The 26,927-nt window shown below is 40.2% G+C and overlaps 1 protein-coding gene and 1 long non-coding RNA gene across 3 annotated transcripts in view; one reads left to right on the top strand and one right to left on the bottom strand.

The window, feature by feature from the left end:
- The window catches only part of FAT3 (FAT atypical cadherin 3), a 560,923-nt gene that overhangs the window by 257,600 nt on the left and 276,396 nt on the right, over positions 1 to 26,927 (top strand). The gene's annotated exons all lie outside the window — the stretch shown is intronic.
- Positions 3,242 to 9,342, bottom strand: LOC141279253 (uncharacterized). The gene is made up of 4 exons (XR_012333224.1): positions 9,263 to 9,342; positions 9,015 to 9,072; positions 8,695 to 8,761; positions 3,242 to 3,340 (listed from the first exon to the last, which is right to left on the bottom strand). It is a non-coding gene; the product is annotated as an uncharacterized lncRNA (long non-coding RNA).

Raw genomic sequence — 26,927 nt, 5'->3', positions numbered from 1 at the left:
TCACCGCTCTGCCTCCCCCATGCTTTATGTTTCTGCAAGAATGCTTAGGGATACAGATGCCCATGAAGCGTGTGGTAAATCCGAGAGGTGCAGATGAGCTGCCACTTGGTACTCCTGGCTTGCTATTCAGCTCGACCCTCATGCTTGTTTTCCTCATTACTAAACAGCTATTGGAATCTACTCCAACCCCAAAGCAGCCTCTTCCTTGATAGAAGGGATGGTAGATATTTATTGCTTGATTTGTTAAAAAAAAAAAAAAAAAAGAAGAATAACATAGTGCAAGGTTTCTGAGCCCTTGAACAAAAGATTCAGTGGACTCAGGGTTGGTGGCAAATTTTCATTTCATTTATTTGTTGGCTCTGCCAGGTGTCAGCCAAAAAATAAAAAATAATCATCCAGGCAGCTTCGACATGCTTTTCAACAAAGATTTACTAGCCCTGTGCTATAAGGAAAGTTCATATTGCAAAGACTTCATTACTTTCAGTGTGCATACTGTGAGACAGGGTGATAAATCACTTAAGCGAAACTTTACTAATCAGAATTAATGTACAGAAGTCTTGTTGTGATGGCTTATGTTTTCTCAGTAACTCTCAGACTTTGGTAAGCTTCACTGGGCTTCCAAGTCATTAGTGAGAATTGCAGGCTCTCTCCAGCTGTCTGCTGCTGCCCCATCTACCCTCGTGGTAGCTATGCCTGTCACGTGCTGTTTTGGGAAAAGCATTTCCAGGATCCCGCAGTTCCATAGTGACTTCTGCTTTCCTTCCAAAGGACTAGATTGTGTATGAATGAGTTAGGCCAAGAGCCTTCAACTCACCAAAGTCTCAATGATGGGAGAATAATGAACTGTGTTTGTTCATTTGCAACTCTCAAGGGTAATCGCTTGGCCATTTCAATAAAAGGAGTTTGCTCTTTATTAGAGCCCCATGAAATAAAACTGCACCTCAATTTCAAAAAGGAGTTGGAATTTCAGAAGTTTTACATTTCTCATAAAGGGATAGAGTCCATTTAAATCATTAGATATTTCGAGTGCATGTTTTTTATTTTTCCTCTCAGAGCCCTTACTGGGGTCTGCTTCTATCCCATCGATTTCTGTGCCCCCAAGGTCTTGCCCTATCTTTGGATCGTCACAACACCTAACACCAAGCTTCGTACGTAATACGTGTCTACTGTATGTTTGTGAAATTGAACAGCTCTGAACAGTTCACCAGCTTGTACTTAAATAACGAGCATTGAAAATATAGTACCAGAAAGAAGCATGATTTATCCTTTTATGATACATTTTTCTTCCTGACTTTTAGACATTCTAAGATCTCTGTTTTCACATGTACTGGATTCTTATATTCTGCATCCTGATAACAAACTAAGATATGTATTTTTATCTTACACTTAACGCTCAGTCTAAAATACCCTCCCAGCTGCTTATATATGAAATGCTGTGATATGCACCAGAATTTCCCTGTGTAGAGGAGGTCAACACAGGTTTCATTTACAGTGAAATGCATGTCACATATATATTTCCTTGAGGGTCCTCTCAGTATTTATATGTGTTTTGTTCTGTGAATGTGCCCATCAGCTGTGCTGATGAGTTTTCAGTACTCCCACCCAGAGGGGCAGATCCCTGAAAGTATATTTCCCAGGGTAACCTTGCTAAACAAATAGGAAAATATTCAAAAAATATGTTGTAAAAAAGTGAACTGTTAATATGTATGGACCAATTTGCTGGTAAGGATTATTTTCTTCTCTTTTATTATGAATTTGTGCTTGAGGAGTACAGAATAACCTTATCAACTTAATTATATTTAATTATACTTTAATATCTTCTACATCTCCACTACCAGGCTGGGAATCACAAAGGAATAAGTGACACAAGAATCGTCCTCTTTTGCAGGTGATTAGTTTATAATCCTCCCTAGGTGGTCTCCAATCCCATAGTCTTTCCCCCAAGCCAAACCCTGCTCTACCTCACGACCAATCACTGTTCCAAGAGGAGCATTTCCTTTCACTACTTAAACTTAGAGATTTTGTCATTGACCCCAATTGACCCCAATGTATATGCCCATCCTACATCATATTACTCTGTTCCTAGCAGCAGTGTTGAATTCCAGGAGGGCTGGTCTCTGGTCCCCTGCCTCCCTCACTGGCACAGTGCCCATACTCCTCAGAAAAGCCAGGGCAGTAGGGACATTCAGTAATGCTTAGAGCAGAGGATTCCGGGTCAAACAGGCCTGGGTTCAAATTTGGGCTCTGATATCTATTAGCTGAGTGCCCGTGAGCAAGTTATTTAAACATTTTGAACTTGTACTTCCTCATCGGTACATGTAATGCCTCCTGCGAGATGTTTATGGAGATGGAAATGAGGTAAGTATGCAAAGCACCAAACATAGTGCCCAGCCCACAGTCTGCATTCAGGGCGTGGAGCTATAACGGGGCCGGCCGCGTGCTATGAAATTTGCCCCAGTGCCTCCAGCATCATGAATATGTCCCCTTCCAACTTCCTGCTGCACTCGCAATCAGAATTCCTGCGAGGCAGAAGCCTGAATTGTGTCTTCCTTTGAATTCTCACATCCACATAGTCTGACAGACAAGAGGAGCTTGACAAATACCTATTGACTCCTGTCTAAGTGACAAAATCGAGCCAACCTCCTCTGGCCAAGGGTGTAGATCAGCAGCACGTGTGTCAAAGGAGGGTATCCTGGAGCACCTGGGACCACGCTTGTCTGACGTCTAGAGTGGGCTGGGCAGTGACTGGGGTTGGTGGGCCCTCATCCCACAGTATTTACCAGGTGCTGACTCTTACCCAGCAATGGCCACGGCCTTGCAGAGCAGTGATGAACAAAACAAGCATGATATCTGCCCTTAGACAGGTATCATCTGCAGGAAAAGATGCTTCAATAAACACACATTAGTAAATACTGAGGGACAGAAGAGCGTGCTATGAGAAAGAATAAAGTATAAAGAGAAAGCCCTCTCTGGAAATTCAGAGAAATCCCCTCTGAATGTACAAATGACATAATAATAATTGAAACAACTTACAGGTTACTACTTTGTATGCTTTATACAAATCAAAAAAATTAAACCTTACAAAAATTAAATTTCAAAATAATGCAATAAAATAGCTACTATTATCCCCGTTTTACAAATGAGAAAACTGAAACTCAGGGAGGGTCATTCTTACCCAAGTCAACTCATGAAAGCCAGAGTCTAGACTGCTGCCAGGAGTGTCCACAGTCCTGGGCCCATAGTCCAGTGATCAGTATGTAATAGTCTTCGCCAGGGCCCCTTCGCCACATCACCTGCAAGCATCAGTTTTTGGAATGGGTGATGAGCCCAGGGAAGCATGCTAGAGGGGGCAGACAGTAAATTCAGTGAACAAAGAATGTCATCCTTTAACCGAAAACTCATGTTCTCTCCTCATTTACAAGCTGAATGAGTTAGTTGTGTGATAAAGCGTCTGCTTTTTCCCTCATTAGGCCATCAACAACTGGTGACTGATTCCCAGACCTCAGCTCCCTCCAGCTTTCTACTTATTTCCGTAAAATCAAGAAAGCTTCAGTGTTTTCTCAAGCCAACGAGTTATGAGGTTTCTGTTACTGCAGTGTTCGAGCCTCATAATTCTGTCCTAAGAGTTTCCTAATGAGGTTTTGTTTTATTTTTTTAAATTACTAACCAGAAAATTCCGGTCTCATTCGGAGTGAAGCCTCATCATCCTTTCCAGGCTCACCCAGTTTGCAGTTATCCCTCCTCCTGCCAAGGCAAGAGTGCAGTCCGCATGTCCTTGCCCGAGAATGGACACTTCTCTAGGTCAAGGACCTGGCACCCCATAGACCCAGTCCCTGGGCATTGCCTGGAACTCCAGCCTGCAGGAGAGGTGAACTGCTTTGGACTGCTTCTGTCCTCCCACCTCCTCTTTCCAGCTCACCAGTGAGCAAAGATGAAAAAAAACCATTTGCTGAAGATGATAATAGCAGTAATAAAAGCACTTTTCATTTGTTGAGTAAAGCACTCTGTGCCTGTTGTTCTAACTTCTTTATATGCATGGTTTAATTTAATCTTGAGGTTGCCATTATTAAATCTCATTTTACTTTATTTATTTTTTTATATATTTTTTCTATTTATTTATTTTTAGCTACATTGGGTCTTCGTTGCTGAGCGTGGGCTTTCTGTAGTTGCGGCGAGTGGGGACTACTCTTCATTGCGGTGTGCGGGCTTCTCATTGCGGTGGCTTCTCTTGTTGTGGAGCGTGGGCTCTAGGCGCATGGGCTTCAGTAGTTGTGGCTTCTGGGCTTTAGAGCACAGGTTCAGTAGTTGTGGCACACTGGCTTAGTTGCTCTGCGGCATGTGAGATCTTCCTGGACCAGGGCTCGAACTCGTGTCCCCTGTATTGGCAGGCAGATTCTTAATCACTGTGCCACCAGGGAAGCCCTAAATCACATTTTAAAGTTGAGGAAACTGATTTGCTCATGACTCAAACCTGACTCTGTCTTAATCCCAGTCTGGTTCTTAATCAGTTCCTGTGAGCAGATGGGGGTGGGAAGTACCCATACCTCTCTTCAATTTCATTTGGTTTGCCGTGGGGACCCTTTCCCAACTAAGACAGTGACATGGGACAATGGAGGGTAGAACAGTGACCCTAACACATTGTTAGATTACAGAGCAGCTTGGCAACTTCCTGCATCTTCATCCTCTCTGTTCCAAGCCGCCAACCATTAGCAATGAAGATGTGTAATCTAACCATCACATCCCATTGGTGACCTTAGTTTTCACCTGAGTAGTCTGTTGTAATGTTTGTATCTCTTGGTTTGGAACCCACTTAGTATTTTTGGTGGATGTGAATTTTCTGTGATGCTTAGAAATGTTTGTTGGTGATCAGTGAAAGTACTCGCTGAAATTTACTTCATGAGATTTTCCCACGGAGACCCATCATTTCTCTTACACTCTCTCACCTCTTCCTCACCAGCCTGGAAGCAGGGTAGAGTGGCTGCTGACAGAGGAGACTAAGAGACGGGGAAAATGACTTGCTCTAGTGCAGCTAGCTGCCTTAATCTGTCATCATTGATCAAAGAAACAGGGTAGCAATTACACTGATTTTTAAAATTAACTTCTAGAGACATTTGAATATAACAATTGGTTAGTAACAGGATATTATGTCTCCTTGGGGAACTTTATCTGTTCTTCCCGCACTGTTTTCAAACTAGCTTAGAAGCAAATGTTTAGGAATTTCTTGCATATATGAAGGGATAATGATTGTTTTGCTGTTCAGTCTTTAAACTAATTAACCAAGCAGAACTATATTTTAAACATGTATTTAAAATAAACAATTCAAATGCTGAGCAGCCTCTTGAATACCATGTGGTTAAAATTGCCCCCATATTTCATGTATTACTATAAACTTTTCCTGGCACATGAGTCACATTGGTCAAAAAATTATTATTAATTTCTCATTTACATTTTCTCATTTCTCAATTTTCCATTTTAAAGGTAATTTACTTTTCTTGCTGATTCATTTGTGAGGCAAGTTCTCTGTATACCTGTGAGTAAATGTGAGTATGTGTTTGGTCACCCTTAATATTACTGGTTTCCACTTACCATAGCCCTGTCCAATTTCCTTTATCCTGATAAGGCTTTGGACCAACATCTCTCATATCTACCTAAATTTCCTTAGAAATGTGGTCAAGTAAACAAAGAGTGCCTTCCATTTTGGAACATTGATCTTTTTCACCTTAAAATGAAATACCACGACGTCTAACATTGTCATTGAGGTTTTAAGTGTGTTCAGGAAATTAAAAGCTGGGATCCCTGCAGGAACCATAAGATAATGATACCTGGATGATAAGTGTAACAAATTTCACATATATCTGAAGGAGCTGAGTCATCACTGCCTTTTTGCTGTGAACAAATACCAATTCCCTGACCTTAACAATCTTCAGACATTAGGTTAATGTATTTTATTTCCATTTCCGGTGAGTTGTTTGAGGCAGTATTACACACATGAGTTCTGATGGGTTTTATATTACCGGGATATTGATACTTGCCAACACTCAGTTAAGTTACTTTTCATTTTCAACTCCTCACAGAATGATATGCTGTTAGTTGTTACTTTTCAATCTGTATTCACACTTTCATACTGCAATTACTCAGCTTTTAATGGAAAACGAAATGGAGAAATCCTGCTTGGGTGTGAAATATGTGAATTTTCAGGTTACATACTTTCTGCCTGTGTCTTCCTTTTGCATCCTACCTCAAAACTTCTCCAGCCTACCTCTTCTCTCCCCACAGCATCATGAAACAGGATATAGCTTTTCTAATGGGCTAGCTAGCTGATTGCCTAGGAGCGTTCCTGGGTAATTATGCTTGTAAGAATCAGGGAATTAAAAAGAACCTGATAGTGAGATAATGTTCTTTGTGAAAATACAGTCCTGAGTTCAGCATTAAAAACAAAACAAAACAAAACAAAACTCCTATCTAACTCGGCAGTGTTCTCAGTGCCTAGGGAACAGCATCTCAGCCAGGGAAGGTGGAAGTAACCACAGAGAGTCAGCCAGCCAGGGAACACTCAGAACCTACCTTTGCAGGAGCTTTGGAAAGGCTGGAAGCAAGCTGTTGCCAGGCTTCCCCAGGCTACAGCTTTGTGGCACAGAGCAAGGAAGGGAAAGCATTAAGATAAATGGAAACCTTTCCCAGAGATATCTCCTAATTTTTTACTTTTGTGTCTGAGGTTTATGAACGCGGCTGCTTATAACATAGCTGTTTTGTTTTGCATACATTTTGAGCAATGTATCCTTGAGCACTTACTGAGCAAAAAGGTCCTTGCTTTCCCACTGATATTTATTCGTGATCACTGAACAATTAACTGTGGTTCCTTCGGTTTTCAGAACTCAAATGTACTAGGTACAGCCTCTGTTCCACGGTGTGTCTCTGCAGCTCCCATAGCAGAAATGAACTTTTAAGTAATTCCTTGATAATAGCAAAGCACTTCCAGAGGCATGAAATGGGGGTTGGAGAGTTTCTAGTTCATAATTATTGTAAATGTAGGTTAAAACTTGTTTGGAATTTGCAGGTTGTTCTGTGTATTTGCTTTGCGCGTGTGAGAGTGTGTGTATATTTGGGGTGAAGCACTTGATCCCTGATGGAATCTGAATGTGGATTTGCTTTGTGCATTCACGAAAAACAAGTGTGCCAAAAGCTCATTCTAGCTCAGGTACTGTCTAAGCTGAGAGACATTGTGGGCAAAACAATGTACTTTGGTATCAAAGCTTGTGTGGGGATTAAAAAACAAAACAAAACTAGAGATCAGATACAAAAGTGAAAACCAGCAGTTATGAGAGCTGCAAATAAAAGTTTGTTCGTCTTAAATAAACGTATGGTTACCAAAGGGGGAAGGGGAGGAGGGATAAATTAGGAGTTTGGGATTAGCAGATACAAACTACTATATATAAAATAGATAAACAACAAGGTCCTACTATATAGCACAGAGAATTATATTCAATATGCTGTAATAAACCATAATGGAAATGAATATGAAAAAGAATATATATATATGTACATATATACATATATATAGATGTAAAATCTATATCAGAAGGAGTATTTCAGTCACCCTTACAGGAGGTATTTACTGAGCATCTAGTCTGTGCACGGGTTTTTGTCAGACAGATTCTTCTTAAGGACACTATCTTTTGAATTTTTTTAAATATACTAATGGGACTCTGCAGAGTAATTCTAATGAGTTCATACCTAGTCCTTAAAACAAGTTTGTGTTATCTCTGAAAACACTCTAATAGCATTTATTTATGCTACATTACATATTTGAAAAGAATAAGCCTACACTCTTTTAAAGATATTCTAAAGTTCAATCATTTGTATATTTCAGTTCAATATTTAGGCCCAATTTCTCTTTTTTAGACTTTTAGTGTCTCTTAAAACTTTTCCCTTTTAAGTTACAGGCTTCCGATCTTCCTCTCTTTACCTGTGAAATCTTGGTTTAATTGTCTTGTCCTCAAGGGAATCTGTCTTTGGCATCTCAGATCAGGTGAGGTTCCCCTCTTTAAGATCTCAAAGCACCCTACATTTCTTGAGAGCACTTATACTTGAAATCACATCATTAAAGACATTGCTTTAGTGCTTCCCTCTTCCATCCTAAAAGCTTCACTGGATAAAGACCATGTCTGTCTGACTTGAAGACAATGCCTCACACACAGTAGGCACTTAACAGATACTCCCCCCGGAGTAAAAGAGCAAATGTGCAAAGACTATTACTGGTCTCAGTCCTTGGCGTCCTTCATGTGAGCTGTTCTTGTCTGAACACACTTAATTGGAGAGTATTTCAAAATCCAGGATTAGGAGAGATTAAAGCCAGTTTAGTTTCTTTCTTTGACTTTGGATCTCTAATATGTCCTATTTGGCTTCAGATCTTCAAAGAGGTTTTTTTTTCTGAATTCAAGGAAGAATTAGTAAATGGCCAAATAAGATTATTGAATGACTGTCTTCTTTCTGTTTCTTGATATACTTCGATGGTATAGGAATAATTGGGGGAGGGAAGAGATCCAATTGCAGTGGCCTCAACAGAGGTCATTCAGGAAATATTGCGAAGGGCCAAATATCTCTACGCCTCAGAAGAAAGAAGAGTTGAGACTGCATAAGGAAACTTGACTTGCACATTTGCTCTCACTGTGTGACCTCTAACAACGTTCTTACCTTTTTATGTCTTAGTTTCCTCCTCTTCAAAATGGGGGAGAAAGATAGGACCTACTTCATTGGGCAGCTTGAAGATTGAAAGAGATAATACGTGAAAAGTGGTTAATCCACACAGTACTAGGCACATTGGGGACACTCACTGTTAGCTATTTTATTGTTTTCTTATATTTAGAGTTAACCCAGAGTGAAAGTGTCTCCACATTTTTCTTCCCTTGTCTTACTTGTTAAGGTGTTCCGTACAAAAACATTTCAATTTTATACTAAACCATTGTTTTCTCTTTGTCTCAGAATAACCATAAAAATGACAACTGGTTACTTACCTCTCCATCCCACCGCCACAAAAACCCCCCATTTTGCACATTGACTCTGAATCCATACCTGATAATGAGAATGATATGAATCTATTTTATCAGTTTTACCAGTGGATTTTTTTTTTTTTTCTCAATTAGAGGAATGGGAGAAAGTTGGAGACTATAACAGGGCTTGGAGTGCTGGTTAATTAGGGAATATTCATAGACACAGCAGGATAAGAAAAACAGTAAGAAATAAGTGCAGGGACTTCTCTTACCTGAATTAAGCCAGGATTTATATGCAGGTCTGTCAGAAGGCTTGTCTTCATGCGGGGAATTGAATTGGTAAAGATTGACTGAAGAGAAATGACATCGATCGTGTCAGAGAGAAGCGATGGTGTTCTTTCTCATTTCACAAATATTTGAGAGCCTTCTCTGAACCAAATCCATTGCTAACTTAAATTCTAGTGTAGGGACAATTTAAGTACATACTTTCTGTGACATAAAATTAAATAAGAAAAAAAATTAAATAAGATATGTTCAAAGGAAGTGCTATGTAAAGTTCACAGGTGGGAGAGATGGCACTGATTGGAGAAATCAGAAGACACTTCCTAAAAGACAGTGGCATTGAAGACAGAACTTGAACGATGGCTGCAGTCTTTTTTTTTTTTTCAATTTATATTTTATTGAAGTGTAGCTGTTAATTTCTGCTGTAGAGCTAAGTTACTCGGTTATACAAATATATACATTCTTTTTTATATTCTTTTCCATTATGGTTTATCACAGGATATTGAATATAGTTCCCCCTGCTATACAGTAGGACCTTGTTGTTTATCCATTCTATATGTAGTAGTTTGCATCTACCAACCCCAAACTCCCAATCCATCCCTCTCCCAAGCCCCCTCCCCCTTAGTAACCACAAGTCTGTTCTCTATGTCTGTGCGTCTGTTTCTGCTGCATAGATAGGTTCATTGGTGGATGGCTGCAGTTTTGATAGGTGAAGATAAAACCCTGAAAAGGCACCATAGGCAGAGGGAAGAGTATAAGCAAAGGCATATAGATGGGTAGATGTGTGAGAAATAGTGATGTTTCCGTTAAGCGTGAATGTGTATTATGCAGGTGTTGGGGAGAAGAGACTGAGTAACAAAGCTAAAAAGTAGGATGGGGTCCTGGAGTAAGCTTTACTTACCTACTGAAAGTATCTCCTATATTTAGAGTTACTAAAGTTCTTTAAATGAAAATCATAGCCTATTATCAAACTCAAGGATCACCTTCTTGGATTCTAAGGTAAGAGTTTCCTGCAGCTCATGTGGAGTATATAATAGGGTATATATGCGCAACGTTTCTGTTTTGTTGGTCTTAATGTTTTTTTAGAATAATGTCTCTTGGCCTTCTTCGGTCAGGAAGACTTTGGAAGTCACCAGACTGGGTCATTCACAGTTGTTACTTCTTAACCTCTTCCCTTTTCCTCAGTTGTGGAATTTTCTAGCTATTCTATTTAGGACTTAAGAAAACCAGAGGGACTTCCCTGGTGGTACATTGGTTAAGAATCTGCCTGCCAATGCAGGGGACACGGGTTCAAGCCCTGGTTCAGGAAGATCCCACATGATGTGGAGCAACTAAGCCTGTGCGCCACAACTACTGAGCCCATGTGCCACAACTGCTGAAGCCCACGTGCCTAGAGCCCATGCTCCACAACAACAGGAGCCACCGCAATGAGAAGCCTGCGCACCACGACAAAGAGTAGCCCCCACTTGCCACAACTAGAGAAAGCCTGCACACAGCAAGGAAGACCCAATGCAGCCAAAAATAAATAAGAAATGAATAAATAAATTTAAAATCTAAAAAACAAGAAAACCAGAGAGTTAATTTTAAAACACCTTTATCAAGGGTGAAAATAATCAAGTTCGAAAGTAATTAAGCGTAAAAAATGAACTGTTTTAAAATAACGCAATTAAATTCTAAACCAACTTTAGATTGATTTAAAAAGCAACGAGAAGAGGGCTTCCCTGGTGGCGCAGTGGTTAAGAGTCCGCCTGCCGATGCAGGGGACACAGGTTCGTGCCCCGGTCTGGGAAGATCCCACATGCCGCAGAGCAGCTAGGCCCGTGAGCCATGGCCGCTGAGCCTGCACGTCCGGAGCCTGTGCTCCGCAACGGGAGAGGCCACAACAGTGAGAGGCCCGCGTACCACAAAAAAAAAAAAAAAAAAAAGCAACGAGAAGAAAAAATGGTGCTAACTCCTCTTTTAATCACTGGTTTTCAATATTCATTTTTGAAAATCCCATGAGCACATCACACACACACACATACACACATAAACACAATACTCATATTTAAGGACCCATCAACTCTCCTCTCTCATTAATCCTTTGGGGTTACTCTCTAAACCCCACCTTTCAGCCTTTACTTGGGAACTGGCCAAGGAAAATGAGGCAGCTGACTCCCTAAGAACTTCCTTCATCAATGTATCAGACAGCTTAACTGGGAAGCTCATAGTAATAAAATGAGTGATGAAATATGTGCCTTATTTGCTTATTTTTAAATTGTACAGTTCGATCATTTTTAGTGCATTGACAGAGTTGTACACCCATCACCACAACCAATTTTAAAACATTTTCATCACCCCAAAATGAAAGCCTGTACCTATTGTCAGTCATTCCCTACCTCCCTCAAATCCTCCTATATTCTGACAACCACAGATCTACTTTCTGTCTTTATACATTTGCCTACTCTGGACATTTCATATAAATAAAATCATATAATATATGGTTTTTTATGAGTAGCTTTTTTCACTTAGCATAATGTTTCCAAGGATTATCTGTGTTGTAGCATGTATCAGTTTTTCATTTTTTTATTGCAAAATAATATTGCATTGTATGGAACATTTTGTATGTCCATTCATCAGTTAATGGACATTTGGATTTTTTTACTTTTTGGTTATTATGAATAATTCATGTACAAGTTTTTATGTGAATATATATTGTCACTTCTTTTAGGAATATACATAGGAGTGGATGTGGTCATATGGTTACTTTATGTTTATCATTTTGAGTAACTGCTAGATTTTTTTCTAAAGGTGCTATGCCATTTTACATTCCTACAAGCAATATATGAGCAATTTCTCTACCTCCTCACCAACACTTGTCTTTATCTGTTTATTTTGATTCTAACCATTCTACTGAGTTTGAAGCAGTGTCTCATTGTGGTTTTTATTTGCCTTTCTCTATGGCTAATGATGTTAACTATCTTTCCATGTGCTTATCGAGGATATGTATTTCTTTCTTGAAGAAATGCCCATTTAGGTTCTTTGCCATTGTTTGTTTTACTATTGAGTCGTAAGTGTTCTTTAGATATTCTGGATACAAGTTCTTTATCAGATAGATGATTTACAAATGTTTTCTCCTAATCAGTGGATTATCTTTTCACCTCCTTGATGATGGTCTTTGAACAACAAAAGTTTAAAAATTTTATGAACTCAAATTTATCTTTTTTCTTTTGTCACATGTGCTTTTAATGTCACATCTAAGAAGGCTTTGCCTAAGCCAAGGTCATGAAGATTTAATCCTGTATTTTCTTCCAAGAGTTACATAGTGTTAGCTCTTGCATTTAGGTCTATGATTCATTTTGAGTCTTTTTTTTGTTGTGATGTGAGCAGAGATCCAACTTTATTCATTTACATGTAGATATTCAGTTGTCCCAGAAGGATCTGTTGTATAGACTGTTTTGTTCCTTTGAATTGTCTTGGCATCTTTATTGAAAATCAGTTGATCATAAGTGGCAGTGTTTATTTCCATACCCTCAATTGTAGTCCATAGAACTACACATTTATCTTAAGGCTAGTACCACACTGTTTTGATTACTGTAGCTATATAGTAAGCTTTGAAATCAGCAAGACTGACTCATCCAAATTTTTTCTTCTTTTTCAAGATTGTTTTGGCTATTTTGTCCCTTGCATTTCCATGTGAATTTTTATTATTAGCTTGTTAATTTCTTAAGAAAAAGCCAACTGAGATTTTGTGGGTATTCTGTGAATCTCTAGGTCAATTTGGGGAGTATTGCCATCTTAACTGTATTTAGTCTTGTGATCTATGAACAAGGGATATCTTTCCATTTATTCGTCTTAATTTTCTTCAACAACACTGTAGTTTTCAGAGTACAAGTCATACATTTGTATGTATGACTTAATTATTTGTTATATTAATTTCCAAGGATTTCGTTCTTTTTGATGCTATGGGCTCCTATAGAATTACTTTCTTAATTTCATTTTGGACTGTTCATTGTTAGTGCATATAAATTCAATTGGTATTTTTGTGTATTCATCTTGTACCCTACAGCCTTGCTGAACTCATTAGCTCTAATGTTTCTTTTTGTATTTCTCAGGGTTTTCTATATAAAAGATCATGTCATCTACAAATAGAGGTAGTTTTACTTCTTCTGTTACAAACTTGATGTCTGTTATTTCTATTTCTTCGCTAATTGCCCTGGCTAGAGCCTTCAGTACAAGTTGAATTGAAGTGGCAAGAACATACATCCTTGTCTTATTCCTGAACTTAGAGAGAAAGCATCCATTCTTTCACCATTACGTATTATGTTAGCTGTGGGGATTTTTCAGATGCCTTTTATCAATTGAGGAAGTCCCCTTATATTCCTAATTTATTTAGTGTTTTACTCATGAAAGGGGTGTTGGATTTGTCAAACATTTTTTCTGAATCTATTAGTATAGTCATATGGTTTTTGTTCTTTAGTCTATTGAAATAGAATATTATATTAATCATCAGATGTCAAACCAAACTTCTATTTCTGGGATAAATCCCAGCTCAACATGTTGTATAATCCCTTTTAGACATTGCTTGCTTCAGTTTGCTAATATTTTGTTGAGAATTTTTGCATATATATTTATAAAAAATATGGGTCTGTAGTTTTCTTATGATAGTTTTGGCATCAAGATAATGCTTATAATGAGTTGGGAAGTGTTCCCTTCTCCCATATTTTTTGGAAGAGTTTGTGAAGATTTGAAATTAATTCATGTTTAAATGTTTGGTAGAATTCACCAATGAAGCCATCTGAAATTGGGCTTTTATTTTGGGGAAGATTTTTTAAAATTATTATTATTAATTCAGTCTCTCTACTTATTATAGGTCTATGTGTGTGTGTGTATATATATATATATATATATATATATATATATATATATTTTTAAGACTCCTGGGTTTTATTTATTTATTTTTAATTTTTTTTTTTTTTTTGACTGCATTGGGTCTTTGTTGCTACACGTGGGCTTTCTCCAGTTGTGGCAAGTGGGGGCTACTCTTCGTTGCGATGCATGGGCTTCTCATTCATTGCAGTGGCTTCTCTTGTTGTGGAGCACGGGCTCTAGGCCCACGGGCTTCAGTAGTTGTGGCACGCAGGCTCAGTAGCTGTGGCTTGTGAGCTCTAGAGCACAGGCTCAGTAGTTGTGGCACACGGGCTTAGTTGCTCCGTGGCACGTGAGATCGTCCTGGACCAGAGCTCAAACCCGTGTCCCCTGCATTGGCAGGTGGATTCTTAACCACTGCCCAGGGAAGCCCCAGGTCTATTTTTGTTATTTTGGTATTCCCACTATCTTCTTTATTATTTCTTTCTTTCTACTTGCTTTAGGTTTACTTTTCTCTTCTTTTTCCAGCTCCTTGAAGTGGAAGTGTAGGTTATTGATTTGAAATTTTTATTCTTTTTAAATACAGTCATGCACAGCTATAAATTTCCCTTTAAGCACTGATTTAGCTGCATCTCATAAGTTTTCGTATGTCATACTTTTGGTTTCATTTATCTCAAAAGTATTTCTCGTTTCCCTTGTGATTTCTACATTGACTCATGGGTTATTTAGAAGTGTGTTTAACTTCTATGTACATGAGGAGTCCCACAACTTCCTTTTATTATTGGTTTCTAATTTCATTTCATTGTGGTTAGAGAATGTATTTTGCATGATTCTAATCTTCTAAAATTTATTGAGTCTTGTATTATGGCCTATCCGCAATCTATCCTGTTCCATGTGTTCTTGAGAAAATGTAGTTTGTTGCTGAGTGATATATAGACGTCTCTTTAGTCTAGTTAGTTTATAGTATTGTTCAAGTCTTCTATTTCCTTGTCGATCTTTTGCCTAGTTGTTCTATGCAGTCTGTGCTTTGACACAGAAATCTCAATAGTATAAATTTTTTATTGACTTAAGCCCCATGTTTAATTTTTTCACCTTTCTCTTCAGTAGCTTCCTTTAACAAAAATCTTAGCTTAGTTTCATTTTTTTTAACCAAATTTCAATCATACTATCTCCTCAGATAATGAGGGAAAATGTTAGTTGGTTTCTTTCTTTTATTTACTACACTCTCAACATTGCATTATTTTTTTAAATTCTTCTTGCAGTGCAGATTTTTAATTGATGTTTGAGTCCATTGTGTTTATTTCCTTAAAAGACATTTTTATTTGATCTTTTGTGCTGTTTTTTGTTCCCTCTGTCACTGCCTTAGTCTTTTTAGGCTGCTGTAACAAAATACCATAAACTTGATGGCTGAAACAATAAACATTTATTTCTTACAGTTCTAGAGGCTGGGAAGTCCAAGATCAAGGTGCTAACTGATCCAGTGTCTGGTGAGAGCTCTCTTCTTAGTTTGCAGACAGCCGTCCTCTCATTATATCCTCACATGATGGGGAGCAGAAAGAGGAAGGAGACTTTTTTTATAAGGACACTAATCCCATCATGAGGGCTCCACCCTCATGACCTAATTGCCTCCCAAAACCTCATCTCCAGATATCACATTAGCCATTAGGGTTTCAACATATGAATTTGGGAGGAATACAAACATGTAGTCCATAGAAAGTAACATCCTAAATCAAGGCTTGACCTTAAAAACTACTTCCTAATTTGACTACAAAATTTAGCCCTGCCTTTTATCCCTGAATATCTCTTCCCAGTCAACCAGAGAATGTATTTACGTGTGCTCTAGGTTCATCAGGGAATCAAGAATATCCAAACAAATGGAGGTAGCAGAAGAATTCTTTGTCTTGTGGAAGAAGTTGGGAGAAAAGAAAAATTAGTTTTAAGATGAACTATTTCCCAATGGATTAAATCACCAGCACTTCTAGCTTATCCTTAAGGTTTATATTTCATTCCCTAATCCTCCTCCTTGAAATGCTGAACCTCATTTAACCAGATCAGTTCTTTGGGGGAGATGGAGAGAATCACCCACAGACACTTGACAAAAGCTTCACTGTGTGATGTGGCTTGGTCCTCCACATCATTAATTTCTACAGCACATATAGCTCATGACCAACTTGTTTCCTTTACCATTAATGATCAGGATGGTTCTTCTACTTGTTCTTTCACTTTAAAGGCTTACCCTTGTAATCCATGCTGTTCTTTGAATGTTTGCGATTTTTAAAGTCTGTTCTTTGAATTGCCTGAGTTCATGTAACAATGACATGAAAGTTGTATGAGCCTGTAACAAAAGCCATCCTGAATAAATATTCACAGTGTTGTTTCTTATGACTTGATCAGCAGTAACCCTCTATCAGAAACTCCTGGGATTCCTGTTTAAAAAATCAGATGTTGGCATGGTACTCTGAGTAGAGGCCCAAGAATCTACATTTTAGCAAACCACATAATTCTTATATATTCAAGTTTTAGATCCACACTTAGGGGCTTATTGTGTAGATACCCCATTGTAGGTAAGAATTCTGCCCTCACCTTTGGCATCCAGCACCTTAAAATTTTTGTAGAATATAATTATGAAAGAGTTCCTGAGATTGGTCCCTGTTATTAGTGCAGTTATTTTCATACTATTATATATGTTATTTATTGATCCTAGACAGTATTCCCAATAATCCTCTGCTGAGCAATTCTTTGGAGGCAGTAGAGGACGTACAACAGCAAATGTTTACACAAGCAAATAGAGAGATAGAGGGTGAGATCATTGTTGAGTGATTTTGATTGTGAATCTATTGTTGCTGCTTCCTCAGCCTTGACTTCTGGGGAGCACGCGAGGTTTTCCCTTGTGAGAAGAAACAGACATGTTGTGTGTATTTATATATCAACCTTCGGGTGGAAGCATCACACATCACAAGTCATGCGTGACCTGTTTTCATGAGGTTTTAGGAAGAAGAAGTGAAAAATCAACTGAAAAGATAGGAAAGGAGGGCCTCTCAAGTGCAGGGTCATGTGGAGTTCTCCTTTGAGCCCTACTAGTTTCACAGTGAAGCCACAGAGGTTAATTAAAAGGAGTTTAAATCTTCTGCCTGAAATGATGCTCTGCTTCCCTGAGACTCTCTATAAGAAACTTGACTGCAAAAGCAGCCTCATGTCTGCTTCTGCTGTGTGAACAAGCTTCCTCTTAAAGAATTATGGCTGTGTTCCTGGGTGGTTCCATGAGGATATATCAGTCACTGACTGAGAGCTCCCCCAGGGTGGCCTCCCAGTAAGTCTGGATTCAAGACACCTCCTGTAACAAGGCTGACCCCAGGGATGTCTTTGAGTGCCTTTCACTGTCTGCTCTTGAAAGCCTTAGTGTTCAGCCCTGACATCATCTTAGAAACTTAGAAAAGAATGTGAACACAAGCCATTTCTGTCATGTCTACCCTACATCGTTCCATGTAGCAGCTTAATTGAATATTGCAGAGAAGGAGGTATGCCTCCCCTGATGATTGGTGAGCTTACAATGATCATTGAGCTTACACAGAACACAGGGACCTTGCTGTTCACTTTAGTATTTCTGATCTTTCCCATGCCATCTGCCCTCCTTACTCCCACCCCTTTCAGTCCCTTACTTAACGTGCAACATATACAGCAGTACTCACCGTGCATGTGTGTTTGTTAGAATTGCACTGAATTGACTTAAATCAGATTGGTATTAATTAGTCGTAAATCAGATGGATGAGCAGAGTATACGTGGACTCATGTTTTTGGTTATGAGCACCAAAAAGAGATTGGGAATATGCTATATCAATGTTGTATGAGGGCAAGATAATCTATCACTTGCTCACCGCTGTATAAAGGATACTATCAATAAATTGGGGCGGGGGAGAGGAAAGGTACTGTGATGTTTTCTTAAAGTGTAGCATTTAGAGTGTTATAGAATTAGGATCACCTGCTTTTAAATATTAAAACTTTTATCCCATTCCACAGATGTGTATGAAGTTCTTAATATGTGTCCAGCACCAGGCTAGATACAAAACAAACAAGGATACAAGAGCACACAAGGCATAGCCTCTGCTCCCAAGTTGTTCACAGGCCAGATGCTATTAATGCGCAATGTAGCAAGACTTTTGATAGCACATGCACAGAAACCATGGAAGAAGTTCAGGAAAGGAGCTAAGCCTACCTGGGATGAGAGAAAGCTTCCCCGAGAAGCCCCCAGAAGTGATAACACTTGGCTGCGGTAGGACAGTATTTTGCCAGGTAAAGAGCAAGGGGAAGGATGTTCCCTGCAGAGAGAATAACATCAACAAACGCACGTAGATGGGTGAGCCTGTCAGGTGTAGGAAACCAGGTAAGGCTGGAAGCATGATTTTGAGGGAGGGAAAATTAACAAGATAAAAGTCTGGGAGAAGCTGGCTGGGTCAGATCCTGAAGGGTCTGGCATGTATAGGCTAAGCATACTTTCTCTACCCTGATGCCAAGAGGTATGTGGTGAAGATTTAGAAACAGATTTGCAATGTAGAAAGACCACCTTGGCAACAGTGGGAATTGGAGGATGATGAGATCTGAGGCCAGCCAACCAGCTAGAAGCCTCTGGTGGGGACCCACGTGAAAGACGATGGTGGTCTGAACTAAAGTCTAACAATGGGTGGAGAAAAGTGAATGGATTCTGAATATATTAGGTAGGTAGAATTAGTGGGACCAAACACTGCTTGGGTATAGGTCCAGAGAGAGAGACAGAGGAAATGTCAATGTCTGGCTTGGTGGGAGTTTTCCTTTGCTAGGGCTGCTGTTAAAAGTACCACAAACTGGATGACTTAAACAGAAACTTATTTTCTAGGAGTTCTGGAGGCTAGAAGTCTGAAATCAAGGAGTCAGCAGAGCTGTTAGGGCAGAATCTGTTCAGAGCCTCTCTCCTTGGCTTGCAGATGGCCATCTTCTACCTTCGTTTATTCACATCGTTGTTCCTCTATGTGTGTCTGTCCCTGTATCCAAATTTCACCCCCATTTTTTAAGGACACCAGTCTTACTGGGTTTAGGGCTCACTCTAATGACCTTGTTTTAACTTGATAACCTCTGCAAAGACCCTCTCTTCAAGTCAGATCACATTCTAAGGTACTGAGGGGGTAGAAATCCAACATATCTTTTTTGGGGGAATACAACTCAACCTGTAACAGTGGGTGTGGAGCCAGTCACCGAGAGCAAGAGAGAAGGAGATTTGGTAGATGCAGGGGTAGGAGAATGAGACTGGTTTCATGCTATGCTGCCCGTGCCATGTTTTGCTTAAATATATTATAGTATTATGGTCACATAAGCTGCTTGCTTTTGTGACTTTCGTTTTATGCCTATGCAGCACCTTTGTTTCTGTGTTCATCTTACTTTACTGGTTTAGTCCCCTGACAGTGCCTAAAGGAGTGGCCCTGTGGAGAAACCATGAGCTGTCCAGCTTATTCAAGGGCTGTCAGATTCTATGGCATTGAAGACATTCTTCTCGGATGACATTAATCCGTGCTTCAACTCCCTCCTCCTCAAGGTAGCGGCTGTCATCCCCGGCAATGACACCTGAGGCCAGCAAAAACAGCCTCTCTAAACTCTCCACAATCATATTGTCAGCTGGAACCCCCAACAAAACTCAGACAGATAGCCCAGAGAGCAAAGATGTCAAATTTAGCAGTTAAATATACTCAGACACCATACTGACTCTTTATTTTCCCCCAAGTTGTCATTGGCTATGGTCATTTCATGCTCTGTGGCGTGAGGTAGGGTGAGTACATTGTCAGCCTCTAAGTCAGTAAACCAAGTATCTGTCCTTCACTTTTTTTTTTTTTTTAAAGCAGATTAGTCAGTCTTGCCCAAATCCTGAGACATACGTAGCTAACCCCAGGCCTGAGATTCCACACCTTTGTCGCTTTGAAACATTGGGTCCTGCTGAAGGCGGAGATAAATTGCGACCCAGAGAGGAGAATCACATCCGGCAGAGGGACTTCCTGGATTTAATTAAAGTACTGACATTGATGAGTGTTGTAAGTGACTTGCCAAATCGCCTGACAAAATCATTTCCACAGATAACTCCTTGTTTTCAGAAAAATACAAGAAAGTAGCCAGAGCTTTGAAGTGAACCAAACGAATGACATCCTAATGGAGGATTAGCTGGAAGAGGCCTGAGGTTTGGAAAATGACCAAGTGTTACTCTGGAAAGCTCCTTTTATTATAGCCCCTGGAGCAGCCTCAAAGTCTGACTTTGGATTTATCCAAGGTTCTTTTTCTCCCCAGCTGAAGAAAGACACTGGTATTGTATTTGCCTAAATTATTCTTACTGAAAGGTCCTTTTAAAGAAAGACAATTGAGATAATAGTTTCAAAAGTTAAGATTTCATTCGGTAACCTGATTTAATTCCCCTGATTTAATCAGGGAATTTGGAGAAATAACATGCTGGGTCTTTTCAGGTTAGAGAGTTACAGAAAAAGAATTTATTTGCATCATTTTGTTGGCTAAGCAGAAAGATATTTTAGATCAAGGAAAAGGGAGTTTGACATTGTCATGGCACATCCAATTTTGGAGGTTCTTCCAAACATGAACCTGATGCTTTCCTTAATTTCATTTAAGGAAATGAAATTAAGCAAATGACTCGGTGGCTTCTGTTTCTGACACTTGCTTGGGTCCTTTTGGGGCCAAATATTATATCCCAGAAGACTCTCAAGTTTCTCATACATGCCAGCTCCAGAATGAATGAGGAGTAGTTCTAGAACTTTGTCTTGATGGAAAAGTGACGTGAGCTCTCACAAGGAACTGGGGTGATCGTGAAGAGGTTTGAATTTTCTCCCCAACCCAACAAAGAGTTAAGGAGAGTATGGAGTAAATGGGGTGGTTGTCACAGGGCTGTCAAGGCAGATATCCTTCGCTCCATTGGTTCTGCCAGCTATTAAGGTTGCTTATTTTACTTCTCATAAACTATGCATGATACTTGTTCTGATATGGAGGGAACCCAATCACTAAGGCTCTTCATCCCAGTAAGAGCCATTTGATATAACTACACTTTTAACTCACCCAGGGACATACAGTTAAGTAAAAAATGAGTGAATCTTACTAATGAAGCTGCAGCATTGTTGAAATAGACATAGACTTCCTCTCCCTGTGAATTTTAATCAGCCTGCAAATCCCCATTTATTAGTGATGGGTAATCTAGACGTCTTACTTTTTAAAGGTCTTCAAAGGAAATTGAATGTTGTGAAAGCATCGGGGTCTTCTTTGATATGCATGTAACTCATGTTAACATTAATCAATGTTCCTGCAGATTAATGAAAGAGACCTCTTTATATAAAGGTTAGCAAGGAGGACAGAGGCAACATTTCAGTGGCCCTCTATGAACAAATAAGGTCGATGGCTTGATTCATAGGTGAAGGTTCTATTACATCAGAGAAGAGAAATACAACCTAAAGATGTACAACTTTATGATGCACTGGGGAGGGATGGAAAAAGGCAGCCAGGTCCTCTGAAAGTCTCCTTTAAAGCAGTTAACAGAGTGAAAGGGAGTCCTTTGTGAAATAAGTCCCCAGGGTTTAAAATTTTATGATATAAAATGTCTCCTAAATCTCCAGGAATTTATAGTTAGCAGAGACAAAGCAAGAGAAAGGAAGAGGGGATAGAGAAGCCCAGTTAGGAAAATAATTTATCAACAGTAAATAACAAGGATTAGGTCATAGGAATGTGGGTTGGGGAGAAGCTGGGGTTCGAGAGCCAGGCAATACTGTGACTCAAGTCTCACTTTTGTGGAAGGAATTTACTCTCTTTGGACTTTGGTTTCCTGAGCAATAAAAAAAAGATAACTTGGACAGGCTCTCTTGAAGTCTCCCTTTTCTCTAACAGTGGATGATTATAACGTAGAGAGCAAAATGTGCCCGCTGTTGATAAATAGGTTGACGGCATTATAAGGATGAGTTGACACTAATCATGAAAGGATTACAGGAAAAAGTACGGTGTGAACAGCTTTGTAAGTAAGCAGCCTGGGCAGGGAGGCTACTGAGCCCAGAGAGCAGAGTCAGGGGCTTTGGAGTCAGGAAACAGGTCTGAGTCATAGCCAGACACCTACCGTGTGTCCTGGAAAATGTTTGCTCGCGCTTCTCATGTGACACCCGAGACGATACAGTCTTCTTCATCTGGTCACTGAATGGGATAGTTCAGATACTGATGCCCAGGGTGTAGCAGGTGACTGCACATAGTGGGCCATTAGCAATCTCATCTTTACTTCTGAGTAACGAATATGCGCACTGTCGTTAGCAGTTGAGCAAATTATTCCCTAAAACTGTTTAAAAAACTCTCAGGGGCTTCCCTGGTGGCGCAGTGGTTGAGAGTCCGCCTGCCGATGCAGGGGACATGGGTTCGTGCCCCGGTCCGGGAGGATCCCACATGCCGCGGAGCGGCTGGGCCCGTGAGCCATGGCCACTGAGCCTGCGCGTCCGGAGCCTGTGCTCCGCAACGGGAGAGGCCACAACAGTGAGAGGCCCGCGTACCGCAAAAAAAACCCCAAAAAACCTTTTAGAAGGTACATTTTATCATCCGTTCACGAGGGAGCTTGCTGGTTCAAAGGAGTCTATCTTGACTCTCTTCATAACGGGATTTTTATAATGCTCGTTACCTACTCATAATTTATCTGGCTTCTTAAGTTAGGCTTCTGTTCTTTGGTGTTGTCTTAAAGCGGGAGCAAACCTGAACTGATGATATCTTGCTCCATTCCCATTCGCCCTCTTTTATGAGCAGCTGTGATGATATGTGATGACCGACCTCAAGAAAAATGCCTCTGCCCTCCTTCTCTTGAAGCATTAAACTAGGGGAAGCTTTTCTTCCAGCGATTATTCTCATAGGTTGAATGGTCTTTAAATTGCAATTGACAGAGTGCTTAGTGAAATGCTATATTTAGGAACCATTGTGTACCTATGTCTATTATCTGTTTCCTTTTCTCTTCCACGAGGTGGTGTTTCCATGGAAAAAGCACATTTGTTGCTTAGGAGATCGCCCACTCCTGTCTTCTTGCATATCTTTCCTATTTAGTCCCAGACAGGTTTGTAATATCATTCACAGTTGCTGTGGAGACTATTATGATGTCATGTGTGTGGAGCTATTATTTAAAGTGGTGACTTAGCAGCCTGATCTCCTGAAACAAGAAGGGCCCATGCACACGCCCGCGGGCACACACACACACACACACAAACACACTGCACTGCAGGAATTCTTGAAATCATCCTATCACAGACTTTTTGAAGGAAAAACTGCATCAAATTTTCTTTTCCTAATTTAGTCGAACTTCTATTCGCTCTCAAACAGCCTGGCTTCTTGGACATTCAGGATTAAAACAGCGACAAGAGAAAGAAGGATGTGCAACTTTTCTTACGTAAGATACTACGTAAAACTGTAGCACTCGCTAGCAGAGCCAATTACTGTGTAGCATGCACCTAGATCATCTCCTACAAGCTGATCATTCTTTATTAATCGGTGTAACTGGAAATGAATCAAGGTATAGTAGCAGGGAGAGAATTCAATGACTCATACCTATGCTAGACATTTCATTCTGCTAAAGGGAAAATGAAGAGAGAGGACTGACATTTTGTTGTGTTCTTCCTATGTGATAAGCAGTTAACATCACCAGGATCTTCTTTCTGCCTCTTCTCTCCTGACCTGTCACTTGTCTCCCCCGACACCAACCTTTAAGTATGTTCAAGTGTCTCCCGTCTTGATTGCTCCTTCCCCCTCCCATCTAAATCAGACTCCCACCCGTCTCTCTCATTCTATTTTGTGCCAAGTGTTTTGAAAGAATAGTCTACTGTTCCCAACCAACCTCTATATCAGAGTCACAAGGGGAGCCTGATAAAATACAGATTCCTAGGTTCCTCTTGATTCAGAAGAGATTTGATTCAGAAGATTCAGAGTGTGGCTCAGAGATCTGTTTCTAGCATGCTCCCTGGGTGACCCTGTCAAGTATTGGGACACTAATCTATACTTGTCGCCTCTTATTTCCTCTCTTCCTGCCCACTCACCAGCCCTCCTCCATCTGACTTTCATCCTTCTCATGCCAGTGAAAGTGCTCTTGCCAGGGTCACTGCGGTTCTTCCTAACTGCTGGGTGCAGCGGCACATTGGCCCTGTTGTAGAGCCCTGGACATTGTGGGTCACACCCATTTTGGAACTCTCTCCCCACTTGGCACCTGTGACACTGTGCTCTCCGGAGCATCCCTCCTGCCCCTTTGACGGTTCCTTCTTGGTATCCTTTGTGGATTCTAATTTCTCATCCTTATCCTCAGCTGTTGGTTTACCCCAGGATACCATGCGCAACCTTCTAATCGTATTTCCCTACGAAATTGCTCAGACACTGAGCAATTTCATCCCCTCTTATGGTTTAACTACCTCAGATATGTTGATGACACCCAAATGTCCCTACAACGCTGACCATCTCTTAATTAAGCTTCAGATTCTCATGAAAATCTCCGTGTGCTGGACGCACGTGCCCAGATACCCTGTAAGCGCCTTAGGCTCAGCTTGTCCAAAACTTGTCTTCCTCCTTAAATTATCCACAGCCTGTTTTCTCCCCGGAGAGATTCCACTCTCAATGAAGCCAAAACTTGAAGTCATCTTCGTCTAATTTTTCTTACCCTTAACATTAAACATTGCCAAATCCTTCTAGTTTTTCTCCTGAATATTTCTTGATTGTATTTTCTCCTCTCCCAGCTTCAGGCCTTTATTACCCTTTGTGACAGACTTTGCACAGTTCTGCCAGGTATCTAGCAGTAATTCATGCTCTCACCACCCCTGTTGGATGGTTAGAGCCGTGAAGTTAGAAAATATGGTTGCTTCATGCTATATTCTCAGCATCTAGCTGAATGTCTGGCAGGTGATCAATAGAATTAGATAAATGAAAGCATGAGCCATCCAGCACACAGCTTCTTTGGGAATTCTTACTTACAGATCAAACACACAAAGCGATGAGCTTTCAGGGCTAGCATGTTTAAAACCCGAATTGCCAGCCACCAGATTGGTATTGGTATTAAGTCGAGAATTTTTCAATTTATTTCCCCTCCTTCAGGTCCCCAGCACCAAATTAGGTCAGCTGGAATCTTTCCCTCACACTGCAAGAGCCAGCTATTTTGTTTAAAACTGACCTTTCTCTAGTTTCATTGCTATGAATCACAACTTGACAATGAGTTACTCACCCTTGTATCTTCTCTCCAGACCTACTCCAATTAGCAGGGAATTACAGGCATGGTCAGTGTGGCTTGGGTCTTCTCTGTCACAAAGGATCACAATGGCAGTCTCCTCACTGAGTCTCTGATTTCCCTGTTGGGTCTGTAACAAAATATCATTGAAAAATTAAAACCTGTCATTCTTTTTTTTTTTAACATCTTTATTGGGGTATAATTGCTTTACAATGATGTGTTAGTTTCTGCTTTATAACAAAGTGAATCAGTTATACATATACATATGTTCCCATATCTCTTCCCTCTTGCATCTCCCTCCCTCCCACCCTCCCTATCCCACCCCTCCAGGCGGTCACAAAGCAGCGAGCTGATCTCCCTGTGCCATGCGGCTACTTCCCACTAGCTATCTATCTTACGTTTGTTAGTGTGTATATGTCCATGACTGTCTCTCGCCCTATCACAGCTCACCCTTCCCCCTCCCCATATCCTCAAGTCCGTTCTCCAGTAGGTCTGTGTCTTTATTCCTGTCTTACCCCTAGGTTCTTCATGACATTTTTTTTTCTTCTTAAATTCCATATATATGTGTTAGCATACGGTATTTGTCTTTTTCTTTCTGACTTACTTCACTCTGTATGACAGACTCTAGGTCTATCCACCTCATTACAAATAGCTCCATTTCGTTTCTTTTTATGGCTGAGTAATATTCCATTGTATATATGTGCCACATCTTCTTTATCCATTCATCCGATGATGGGCACTTAGGTTGTTTCCATCTCCAGGCTATTGTAAATAGAGCTGCAATGAACATTTTGGTACATGACTCTTTTTGAATTTTGGTTTTCTCAGGGTATATGCCCAGTAGTGGGATTGCTGGGTCATATGGTAGTTCTATTTGTAGTTTTTTAAGGAACCTCCATACTGTTCTCCAAAAACCTGTCATTCTTTTCCCCTGGGGACAGGCAGAAAGCATAGCTCAGGGCAGCAAGCCCTTGTCCAATCAGATGATGACTTGGGAGAAATGAAAGTTCCATCTTTTCCTTTGATTATTATGGAAGCTTCCTTCTGACCCTACGCCTCCCTCTGTAAGACCTGCTGGGTTTTCTGGCCCTTTGCATGATAGCTGCGTTTGTAGTTTATTGGAGGAAATATGTCAACTTAAATAAGTGACTATTAGTGTAGCCATGGGTGATAGTTGACATTTGAGAGGCCATGTTTCCAGTTACTGCTTTTAGGATTATATCTGCAGTATTTTTCTTGGCTTCAGCCACTCTATGGAAAACCATCCACATAGAATACCTATGAAGACTTGTAGGCTCATTTGCTGCATAACCTGCCATATAGTAAATATAGCCATTCTAGCAAGACCTTGACTATCCATGCTAATGAGGACAAGGCATGGTATGGATAATTTAAATCTACAGATAATATAAGAATCTTGAGTCACTCTGTATTATCTGTCTTCTCCTGCTGTCAAACCGGCAGTCATACGAATTTCACATTTTTTCCTTCCCAGTTTACTTTCATGAAAGGCACTAATGAGAGGCAAAATGGCCAAGAGGTAGGCAGGTAAGTGGGGAAGGAGCTGTAGCTCG

This window comes from Tursiops truncatus, chromosome 8 (assembly GCF_011762595.2).
Source record: "Tursiops truncatus isolate mTurTru1 chromosome 8, mTurTru1.mat.Y, whole genome shotgun sequence".
Classification (NCBI taxonomy): Eukaryota; Metazoa; Chordata; class Mammalia; order Artiodactyla; family Delphinidae; genus Tursiops; species Tursiops truncatus.
Note: the sequence above shows the minus strand (reverse complement) of the source record. Positions and strands in the feature narration are given on the sequence as shown.